Raw genomic sequence first — 12,568 nt, forward strand, 5'->3', positions numbered from 1 at the left:
CTCAATGGGGTTTAATATTACAGTTTTGGGTGCTTATCAGCCACATTAAGAACCATCCTGTAAGATGGTCCTTCTTCCTGAATCATACCCAAAGTTGTTGCCACCTATTCTGTATCTCCGATCAGAGTCCCATCATCTAGATACCAAGCCTGTAGTAACAACTGACAACTGGACTGGATCCGCAGAATCAGAGGATGCAACATCAGTGCAAATAGAAGGGGACCCAAAGGGTCGCCTTACTGGACCCCAGTAGCAGACCATATGTAGCCATCCCCCACATATAACCTCGCAGGTTGACAATACAAGTACTCAACCAAAGGGGCAATAGCTGGGCAACGGATACGAACCTCTCTCAACATGGTAGTCCAATCAACCATGTTAAAAGCATTTTGAAAATCTACAAGCAACATTGAAAGAGAGGTATTGTCACTGTTAGCATACACTATGCGGTTGACAGCATGCAAAATCGCTTCTGCTCCACCAGAAACACCAACCCCATACTGAAAATCCTGTAAGTATCCTACCACATCTTGTGAAACTCCTTTCATTGCAATCTTGGAGAGCAGACGACGCCAAACCATCCCTACAGCTATATGACGAATACCATTATCCGGCTTGAGAAGTGGAGTAAGCGGGGCACTCGCAATGAATTCCGCTAACGGCTGTGGACATCGTCCCTATAACCAAAGATTCACCACAGGGGTCAATGCATCTAGCAAATCATACGATATAGCTGTTGCAGCACCACTCATGGCATCCAACAAATGCTGAGCTCGAAAACCATTTTTTTTTTAAACGGTTAAAAGAGAAAACTAAAAAGTTTGAAAAAAAAAGGTTTCCCTGGCAGTCTCGAGTCATATCTCCTAATTCAAAAACATTTTAAAAAATAACGACTTTTAGTAATGAAAATAACCAAAATGGTATTAAAACCCAAAAATAATACTTCCGGGTAGTAATTTTTTTTTGAAGCAGCTATGTAGCCCAATTTATTGATTTTTTTAAAGAAAAATAACACAAAAAAAGACATTAGGAGTCTATTTTGTTTTCTCCTCACGCACTATTTTTCGAGAGTGAATTGGTTTTACCAAAATGTAATCCAATAGTCCACTACAAAATATGCATCTTGAAGTTACATAACAAATCTAATGATTAGAAGCACGTAGTAATCTAATTTTTGTGGGAGTGTCTCATTTAATTAGATCTCTTAATTAAAAGAATAAAAGAAGGAGTCCTTCTAACACAACGTGTTACGCTGATAGTGTAACACAACAAATCAGGATAAGCCACATGGATTAGTACAACCTGTTGACAAACTCAGTTGGTATTATACGGAAACAAGGTTAAAATAATATTTTTCAACAAAAGGGGCGGGAAATAAAAGACGGAAACGTGAAACATTATGACTGCAGCAAATATTGAGCATTTCAAATGCTACCAAAACCTCGTATATTTCCAGAAATCTCAATAAATAATAGTGGTGCGGACTGAGAAACTTGCATGTTTTACATTGTGTATGATCATCCAAAACGTTGCAAAGCAAACTTTCTTCTCAATAAATTGAATGACGTTCATACAAAATGCTCCGAAAATAAATATCTCAAAAATTGTTTAGAATAGTCCTAGTTGATTTAGGATACCACCAACAATTACACGTGACAAAAATTCCTCCAGATGCATATTTTCAGTCCTGTTTCAATAATTGCCGCCCTCCAACACCATCTTACTGCCTTTGAAAGCAAAATTGATGCTCGCCAACTGGTTTTTCAGATCCTAAATGCCCAATATCACTCCGTTGAGAAGATGTCAAGTGCCCCTACATTCGTATATCACAACACAAAAAACTATTAAACAAACAGCTAAAACATGAATATATTGAGTACATAATTAATTGCGTTTGTTGCCTAACCATTAGTAAGGACTGAAATTCTCCCATTTGTGGGTGGTTAAAGTTGTTTGTCTTTGAATCTAGTATCATCTGCGCACCAACAAACAGTTGCCTAAAAAAACAAAATAATATTCTAGTGTTCTATACATACAACTTACAATTTACAAACCTCAATCCTCTCTTGAGTGCTGACTAGATTACCAGCATGTGGTGCACATGGAGATGAAGATGGTGGGATGGGCTTCGACCCCGTTCTTACTATTTTTTTTCTTGCCTTTGATCTTGTTTCTGTAATAAAACATGAAAAAGGGTGATGGAATAACATAAAATCTAATAAAGTAGTCATGCAATCAAGAAGAAGCGCATCATGCATGCATACCTTTTGTTGCTTGGGTTTATGAATTTTTTCAGTCAAGCTGGGCAGTCTCTTTTCCTTTGGCCTACCAAACGCGCTTCGACCTGACAGGATCTTGCACTTTAACACCATCGTCTATTGCACCAGGTGGTGTTGATGTTGGAGTATTTCTCAATTCACAACCTTCTACCTGTTTAACTTTGTTCATTGCTTCTGCCAGTGCCTCTAATGCAACTTTATAATGTTCTTTTGATACCGCCGCTTCTTCGACAAACTTATTTAATAGCACACTTATAAATATTGTCATGCTATTGCACCGGATTATCGCTTTCAACATCATTGGAGTCTAGGTTTAGAACATACATTCACTTAAAATCTTTCCTCCATCGTGATATAATGTATTGAGGTGGTATCTCATCAATACCATTATTGTTAAGGGCGCTTAAAGCATGTCGACACAAAATTCCCTTGAAGTTAAACAAATTGCAGATGCATTGAACTTCGATTTCCTTTCCGTTATAGAATACCTCATACTCCTTAACCCATCTTTCTCCCTTTTCACTCACCATGCGTACCTTCACAATGTATGTGACAATTTTCCCATCTACATGTACTTGTGTGGTGTTGAAACAAGAAGCCATCTCTTCAATTTCATTTTGAAATTTCTTAAATACTTTTTCAACGTATATCTTGGACAGTTACAATTCAAAAGGATATCTTGTTTTTAACACAGGAATTCTATGTCGTGACCAAGCATCTACCTTTGCCTCCTTATCGTACTTCCTCTTAACCGTTAATTCATAACTTCCCACAAATTCTCTTAGGGTAGTCTTTCTATTCACATACTTATCGAAGAAAGCATTCATGCTCTCACTGCGTTGTGTAGTGGACATCTCTGCAAAAAAAGTTCCTTTCAGGAAAACCGGAACCCAACTTTCTCGATCTTCATAAAGAGATAGAAGCCACTTGTGTTTCTCAAGTCCATAACTCTTAATCATATTCTGCTAAGTAGCTTCAAATTCTTGCACCCTCAAAGACTGATAAACTACCTTGTATAATTTATGTTTCACTTCTTCATAATCATATATTCCTTTTAATTTTTCTGGTACCTTCTGCATGATGTGCCATAAGCAGAAACGGTGGTGAGCATTGGGAAAGACATTAGCAATTGCACTTTTCATGCCCTTACACTGGTCTGTTATAATAGCAGTAGGGGGTTTCCCAGACATACAAGAAAACTAGGCTTTGAATAACCACTCAAAAGACTCAATCCTCTCATCTGCCAACAAACCACAACCAAGTAATATAGATTGCCCGTGATGATTCACACCTACAAAAGGCGCAAAAGATAAATCATATTTGTTTGTCAAATAAGTGGTGTTGAAAGCAACTACATCATTGAAGTATTCATATGCTGCTCTTGACCTCCCATCAGCCCAAAAGACATTCCTTAGTCGCCCATCATTACTAAGATCCATCAGATGAAAGAATTTTGGACTTTTAAGTTGCATATCAGAAAAGTATCTATAAATGGCTTGGGCATCTCCATCTTTTAGTTTTAGGTCTTTGTAATAGACAACATAGTTATAAACTTCATTTTCTCCTAAGCTCAGATTTTCATAACCTCCTGTGTCAACAACTAGCCTTTGATACGCCATATATGTTGGTATACCTGAATCACAATCTAACTTTAATTTCTTTTTGGTTCATGGTTCCAATTTCTTATGTGATCTAGAAAATCTTGCTCTGGACGGACTGTTTAAATGGTTATGGACAAAGTTAACTTCAGTTACTTTCCACCTTTGAGATTCCATTAGTTTAATCCTCATCATAGCTCCACAACCAGTTCGGGTATCAAGCCTCAAACGATTGGATTCCCTCATTCTCTTATAACCTTCACTGCTACAAGACAATATCACATGGTACTCTTTTGAGTTTTCTTCATCGGGCTTGTTTCTCCACCACGAACTCCTTACTCTAGTTCCAAAACCCACTTTCTTGGCATATCGATTAAAGAATTCATAAGCATCTTCATAAAAATTAAATTCCATACCTACATATGACTGCAACGCTTCTTCAACTCGATTTGTACCAGTTTGAGCATTAACCTCGACATGCTTGTTATTGAGATCTTCCATCTGATAAAATAGGTAAAAAGATGTTCAAAGCATGAAAAGCCAAAGCTTTTTCGAAAGGAAAAATAATATGAAAATACTATAGAACTATATGTGTGAAGCAATCTGACTGACAATCATATAACCTACAGTGAAGACCGTCGGAAAAACACTAGAGGTAGATGGAAAAGATTGCAGCCAAAGTAGAAGAAGGACGACCAGAGGATAAGTGCGCCAAAAAATGAGATGAGAAAATGAACAAGGAGAGAGCTTTTTTTATTTCTTTCCTTAGAGAGGAGACTATCCGACTTCTTTCCATCTAGCTGGTTGCCTTTTACCTAGATCCATGTGGCAGTCATATATTGGCTCGTGTTATAAAGTCGTGTAACACAATGTGTTACTCTATAATTTCCCTTTTTATTATTTTACTCATTAAGTTCTTAACCTTTGATCATCTCAAACTCACAAATTGGTACTAAGAGTTTTGTATTTCGAAAGTAATCAATCCACTCTTCACTCTTTAATGTGAAATTGAGAATTTTCATTTTTAATATGAATCTATTAATCAATTATTTACTTTTTTTTTTTCTTCAATTTGTCAATGAATTTAGAAGAAAAGAAGGCCTCACTTGGATACGTAGCTTAAGGCCACATCTAGGCTTGAGCCGGCCCTGTTCCCTAATTCCCTAATTCCCTATGACCCTATGCGGCTATGCTTATTTAACGTCTCTTTTGCATGCCTTCAAACTCGAATGTCTTGCCTTAAAAGTGCAATTTGTTGCTGTCGTTTCACTCATTTGTGCCTGAAGGGCAGGGGTGCCAAAGGGTCAACTTGTCTATGCTTAGTTATCATAGATTTTACGCATTCTAGTTCAAATTTTAATGCATTTAAGAGGCCTCCGCTTCCAGGGCATTCTTACCTTTATAAATCTTCTATAAACTGTTTCTTTCTGGTCTTTTGCGCTCGGAAATAACTGCTGCTGTTCCCTTCTTTGTACCAATGTCATAAGCACCAGAATTGAAGTAAACTTTATGCCATTCATCTTGGGTTATTCAGATACATTACATAAAGACTGAGCTATTTGAGTAAAATTAGTTACACCTTCAGCTCCCTCATGTCTGAGTTTCCTGATTGAATCCTTAGGCACGTCCAAATTGATCTGGTCTTTCTTGCTTACATATATTATGACTTGATGCATATTTGGCTTCTCTTGTTCAAACCAACAATTATTTCTGCACATCCGAACTTCACACAGCAGTCAGCAGACACAAACCATAGATTCCTGTGAACAAGATGCCCTCACTGTCCTCAATACTATTCCTACTAATTATCTAACCACATATCCACAATCTCTTATACCTCATTCCTTATGCCTATCCACATTCAAGGAAACATGTAAACTAAACCAATAAGTTTTAGTCCCTCCGCACTCAAGGAGTAAGCGGTATCTGTTTTGATCTGAACTGACATAAGATACAAAGAAACATCACCTACAAATGCATAAGGAGCGCATCCAGCATCCCCAGTTAACAGCCCCACTCTATCTTTCTATCTTCTCTGTTTCCATGGCCGTTACAAACTTCACACCCACTTAGGAAGAAGCTTGTTTTCTTCCTCATCCCCGATTCACTTTTTTTTAGCAACTAGTCTTTATTATAAGAAATAATGTCGCACTTTGCCCCCTTTATTTCGCGTTATAATGCCATAGTTGTTGTTCTGTTGCGCCAAAGTAAGCTTAAATTTATAGAGTTGTCGTTGCTTTGTTTCCAAAGATGGCTGAATCATTAATTTTGACTCATTCTTCTTCATTGTCCGTGAAATTTAACTACAAAATAAAGGGTAAGAGTTGGCTTGATTAGCTTCATGAACTATTTGATGAAATCTTTTACAGGGTAGAACTGAATCATAACACCAAACTCATTTTGTGGTAACTACTTTGGCCATACAAAGAGTTAGAGTCAACATGATTGTGGAACACATTTCACTATTTAAGTAATCACAGTAAATATAATTGGATGTACGAAAACTATTAAGGAACAAGAAAGTTTTTCGGGCAGTTTGAATGGCAACTCGCAGACTCGCACGCAGTTGATGTCCTTCAGCAAAAAAAATTCTGCAAAAGTGTGGATAAAATCGACACATTGTTCATATAAGATCGTAATTTAGGAAATGAAGAGAATGCGACATCAGAGTAGGTGTGTTGAGTTAATCAGTCAACAGCACTGAATTGGGACCCAGTACTCTTTTTGACACCAGATGAGTTCTATAATCAATAAGTTATATTACTTGTGAAGCAAGCAGGCTTGTTCAAGGCAAGCAAGCAACCGCTTGGGATTGGGAATGATCACTCAAAAAAATGCAGCATATCACACAGCAGAAGTTTGATCTTTCTTGATTTCCCGTTGAGGATGAGCTCAGTTCAGCAAACCAGCTCGCTCAATCTGCTTTTTTTCTTTCCGAGTTAAGATACTAGTGTAGAACGAGACTAAGCATCCAATTGCCTTGCCTCGGAATTTTTCAGCCTTCTTACCACAACCCCAGAAGCAAATTGCGTTATGTACTACTTGCATCAGAGGGAGCCTCATCACATCCATTCCATCCAAATCGATTCTAAACTGTGCTTTCTTCATTTGAAAGGTGTCAGTTGTACGGAACCGCATCACAGCCTCTTGGTTAATGAACACAGTGCCTATTCCTGAGTAAGCATCATTGAAGCCTGAGAAGTTGCATAGACTCTAAACGGCTGAACAAGGTCACCACGAACAAGAAGTATCCCATCCTCACATGCCAACCTGTTTGCAGGGGTTACATTGATATGTTAGCAAATGTGGTATTACTAGTTGGAATGTATGTGCAATAACCAGCTCTATCATTCTTCTTCTTATCCTGCTTAGATGTACTGGTATAAGGCAAAGGAATTAATAGCTGATAAGCAACTAATCAGCTGTCAACTTAATTAGTCACGGTAAACAACTTGAGACCTCTCGATCTGCCTAACAATCTCACCCAGTTACAGTTGCAGTGTTCTCATAGATCATAGATGTTTGCCTCCAGCTTGCTGCTAATTACAAAGTGTATTTTTTCCAACTTCGAACAAGCAGCGCCTTTAAACTCCAAAGCCGCAGCTGCAAAATTCCATGTTAGATTTTTTTCATCTCAAAGGCTTTGTGTGCTGCAAGTTTAACTGAACACCTGAATTATATTGTGCAACAATATACAAAACCCCTAAAGAAACGTTACTATGGGCTGGCTTTCTCCAGCTTCGGTATCTCTTTGCAGTTTATGCTATCTGCCCTTCCTAAAATTCTCTTTCTTATTCCTCTTCATCCTCCTTTCGGTTAACAGTCTCAAATTCCTTGTCTGCCGCCATTGCTTTCACTATGGGATCTCTATCTTCGTTTGGACATCAATCCACCTCCTACTTTGTAGTCATCTTCATCTCCAATCAAAAAAGATCTCTGATCAGGCACAGGTGTCATGGGAACACTAATTGCGAATAGCTCCATGTCATACTTCATAGCAACGAGCTAGATGCCTTGGGTCATTCAGAGTTAAACTAACATTATAACCCTTTTATTTGCCTCTTAAAAAGATGAGAACACATAGCTAAGAAATACAAGTAGATCTGTTGGATTTTATCGATATCTCATGCATGATTCCTATGATATATACAATTACGTTATACCACATGCATAAAATAGCGCAGCGGAAACAGAAGATCGTACCTTGGTCACAGCTTTCAATTTGAAGTTCCAAGCTTTGATCTACAGGAGAAGATGTTCTTGACACACTCAAGATCTTCTTCTTCTTAACTTTGCTTGAGTCAAGTTCCAACCACGAACGGGAAGCAACCTTTTTTCACGAACCAAGAACCAAGAAGAACGACAATGGCTAGGGAGGATACCACCTATGGAATCTCCACAAATTACTTGGGCTCTACTTTTAGAAAATGTTGGAGGTTGCCATTAAAGGAGAGAGAGCTTTTCTTGTTTTTCGATGATTAATATGTGAGAGGGTGGGGGTCTATTTATAGAGGTTCCCACCTCCTCAATATTGGATAGGATAGAGTCCTATACTCATCTAATATCGATAGGATAGAGTTATATACTCATCTAATATCTGATAGGATAGAGTCCTATACTCATCTAATATCAGATAGGATAGAGTTATATACTCATCTAATATCTGATAGGATAGAGTCCTATACTCATCTAATATCAGATAGGATAGAGTCATATACTCATCTAATATCGATAGGATAGAATCCTATACTCATCTAATATCGATAGGATAGAGTCCTATACTCATCTAATATCGAGATAGGATAGAGTCCTATACTCATTGGTTTATCCTTATCTTGGTGGGCGTCTATCCAACCTTATTTCCAACATCTCCCACTCGCCCACAACGGCGAAGAAGGTTTCTAAGAGAAGCATTTAAGTAGAATGCTTAGCCATTTGTGTGTCTCACACGGCAAATGGTTCGTGTGACCCTAGCACACGTATCATGATATCTGTGAAGTAGCAAGTCGCAATGAAAAGCACGACACAGTGATCTACCATGAAAGTGATCTTAAAGAAGATGAATCCGAAAACCTAATATCCGGAGAGTGTGTGTATACCCCAAGATCTGTTTGTTTCATCACTTTGACAAATAGCACTCATCCCTATGAGTCCACACCATAAAGTCAAAAACGTATCACATGATTCACAATTATCATCAATTGTCCCGGCGGTAGAATCCCGGTGATTGTGTGATAAACCTTCAGTTCTTTTACCGCTTTGCACGAAGTCATTGTCGTCGAGTTCTACCAACTTCCCAAGTATGCATCCAATCGACCTTTTAGTAAGAGCTTGTGGGGAGCAAACCAAAGTTATGAGTAGTCCTCTTATTTTTTGACAAGGTCAAAAGTTCAAGGAGGGTACCATTCGATATGTTTTAAACAAAAATATATCAATAGAGCTCACATAGCAAGAATTTTAGGGATATTTCTTTTCTTGCTCTCGGTGGTCAACTATACACATGTTGTGTGAAAACATGTCATGGCAAAAGTATCTAATTTGTTTACTCAACAATAGATATCTGTATGTCCACTCATACCATGCAAGTGTTGTCATCCCTAATGACAATTCCAAGGATACTATGCTCCCACTTGGCAACAACCGCTTTGTAGGTTTAGACGGAATCTTCCCTATGAAGCTGTTTCTTCTTATCCAATTATAAGAAGGGGCATGACTCGCACTAGGTCCACCCTTCCTATAAGGTTTAGTGATTTGTCAAGCTAAACTCCCATTGTTTAAAATGGAAGTGATTTGTTCATGTGAGTGAACCAATCCAACCCTACCGACATACATATGAGATGATAAACAGTATAATGAGAATGCAATCGATCTGGAAAGAATGCACTTTTATTCATTAAACCATCAAAGTGTTCTTAACATAATCACATCCTCTTTAACCCAAGCATTTTTACATGTGCAAGGAAGAGTTCCTTTGGAATAGGTTTGGTCGATCCGATCCATAACCATCCGATCGATGGATATATGTTGTAGAACCACTTTCTTTTTGATATCATTTGTCGTACGTAGTGGTATTTTAACTCTATATGCTTGGTTCTTCCATGGTACTTTGGATCTTTAGCATATGCAAAGAGCAGCCATCTTTGTCGATCCCCGATGTGAACCTGGTTCAAGACTCTTGAGAACACTGACAAGTGTTTGATGAATCGTCTGAGCCACACAGCCTCCTGTGTGGCAGAGCAACATGCAATATACTCAGCTTCCATAGTTGAAAGTGCTATGGAAGTTTGCTTTTTTGCTCCAGGGATATAGCACCTCCATTCATTATGTAGGTATATCCCGAAGTTGACTTCCTCTCACCAAGGTCTCTCCCGGTCGGCATCGGAGTTACCCAATCAGCTTAAAGATCTTTCCCTTGGTAGACAAGTGAGTAGTCCACGGTGCCTTTTAGATACCTCATTATCTTCTTGACAGACCTTCCAATTAATGCGACCCGAGTTTGTTTGGAACCTTGATACTAACCCAACTGCATAGCGGATGTCCGGCCTTGTACCAATGACATTGCATACATAAGGCTTCCATTGCTTGCTTGAGTATGGTACATTTTTCATAGCCCGAGTTTCAAGTAGGATTCTTGGGAGACATTTTAGAACTCAAAGACTCTCCTAGACTTCTTGGGAGATCCACTTGCTTACAATCACCATGTTGAATCTTTCCAAAACCTTCTTGATATATGTCTCCCCGAGACAAAGATAACAAAGCGTTTGGGCCGATCACGAAGTTATTTTAACTCCTAAGACATAACTTGCTTCACCCATGTCCTTCATTTCAAGTTTAATGACAACCACTCCTTAGTGGAATTTATCAATGCCTTATTGTTACCTGCTAACAAAATGTCATCCACATATAGAGATAGAATCACAAAACCATTTTTAGATGTCTTGACATATACGCAATGGTCCTCATTTACCATTTCAATTTGTCTTGAAGCATTGCTTCATGGAATCTCAGATTCCACTGCCTAGAGGCCTGTTTTAAAACCATATATGGATCTGTTCGGTTTACACACTTTGTGTTCCTGACTTGATTGAAAAACCGTTGGGTTGATCCATATAGATTTCCTCTTGTAATTCTCCATTGAGAAAAGCAGTTTTGACATCCATCCGGTAAAGCTCTAAATCTAAATGGGCAACCATTGACAAGAGGAGACGATGGGAGGCAAATCTCACTCTTGGTGAGAAGGTGTCCTCATAGTCTATTCCTTCTTTTTTGTGTAACCTTTTGCAACAAGCCTAGCTTTGAATTTGTCTATGTTCCCTTCCGCGTTTTTCTTGATCTTGAGAACCCACTTGTTCCCAATAGATCTCTGTTTGGAGGTAGATCAACTAAGTCCCATACTTTGTTTTTCTTCATCGACTCCAATTCTTCCTTCATAGCTTCCATCCACTTACTTGTATTGGACCCGAAATAGCCTCCTTGAACGCGTTTTAGGTTCATCGATATTTCTGTAAGTGCATTGGTCATATTTATCTCCCTTCAATCTCAAACCGGCGTTTGGGGATATGGCCTCTAACACTCTTACGAGGTTGGGATTGATCAATCATTTGACCAATGCCATTGTTACTAGAATCGGGGTTGATGAAAGTTTCATCTTCGCCTTGTTCATCGCCAGTTATAAGGTTATCAACCGTAAAGTTGTATATCCTTATCAACCTCACCCTTCATTGGGTATTGATCCTCTAAGAATCGGCGTTACGTGCTTCTATTTACGTGACATGCCCTTGAGTATCCTCCCTAGGAAGACATACCCCTTAGAAGTCTCATCGTATCTTATAAAGATACACTTCTTTCCGGAGCACTCAACTTTCCAAATTCTCGATTTTGAGAAGTGACAAAGGCCGCCCACCCCCATGGTCTAAGGTAGTTCAAAACGGGTTGTCTACCCGGTCCATAGTTCATAGGGTGTTTTGTCAACAGTTTTTGAAGGAACTAGGTTAAGTATGTGCTTGGCCGTTAACAATGCATCACCCCAAAATGAGATAGGCAAGTTAGCTTTGAGCCATCATAGATCTAACCATGTCCAAAGGGGGTTCTATTCCTTCTCTCGAGAGACACCATTCTCGGGGGTATAAGGAATAGTTAGTCTGTCTAGCTATACCCTTATTTTCACAGAGTTCCTTAAACTCATCGAAAGATATTCACGCGTCCGGGTCGGTTCTTAAGGCCTTTATTGTCCTATCAAGTTGATTCTCAACTAAGTTCTTGTACTTTTAAAATAGTCCAAAGCGCCTGATTTGTGAGACATCAAGTACACGGTCCCATAACGTATATAGTCATCTGTGAAAGGTAATGAAATACAAAGCCCCATGCCTTGCTTTGTTACATTCATTGGTCCACGGATGTCCGAGTGAATAAGTTGTAAAGGATAAGTTGCCCTTTGGGCTTTCCCAAAAGGTTTCTTGGTGGCTTTTCCAAAGAAGACAACTTTCCGCAGTTTCCATTTTAACAGAGGTTAAGTTACCTAATAACCCTCCCCTTGCTAAAAGCGGTCTATCCTATTGTGTCCAATATGTCCTAGTCTAGCATGCCACAATTGGCAACCAACCATTTTAGACATAAAAACTTCAGTTTGTGCTAAGTGTAATGTCATAAAAGAATTCATTAAATAAGCATGACCTATCAAACTGTTATTTA

General features: G+C 38.7%; 1 long non-coding RNA gene across 2 annotated transcripts; it reads right to left on the bottom strand.

The window, feature by feature from the left end:
* Positions 1-1,507: 1,507 nt before the first annotated feature.
* LOC147487319 (uncharacterized) lies at positions 1,508-4,486 on the bottom strand. Of its 2 annotated transcripts, XR_015202519.1 has the most exons (4): positions 2,265-4,486; positions 2,055-2,173; positions 1,907-1,975; positions 1,508-1,813 (listed from the first exon to the last, which is right to left on the bottom strand). It is a non-coding gene; the product is annotated as an uncharacterized LOC147487319 (long non-coding RNA). The 2 variants fall into 2 exon arrangements; XR_015202518.1 differs by having other exon boundaries at positions 2,055-4,486.
* Positions 4,487-12,568: the final 8,082 nt, after the last annotated feature.

Source organism: Coptis chinensis, chromosome 7 (assembly GCF_015680905.1).
Source record: "Coptis chinensis isolate HL-2020 chromosome 7, ASM1568090v1, whole genome shotgun sequence".
NCBI lineage: Eukaryota > Viridiplantae > Streptophyta > Magnoliopsida > Ranunculales > Ranunculaceae > Coptis > Coptis chinensis.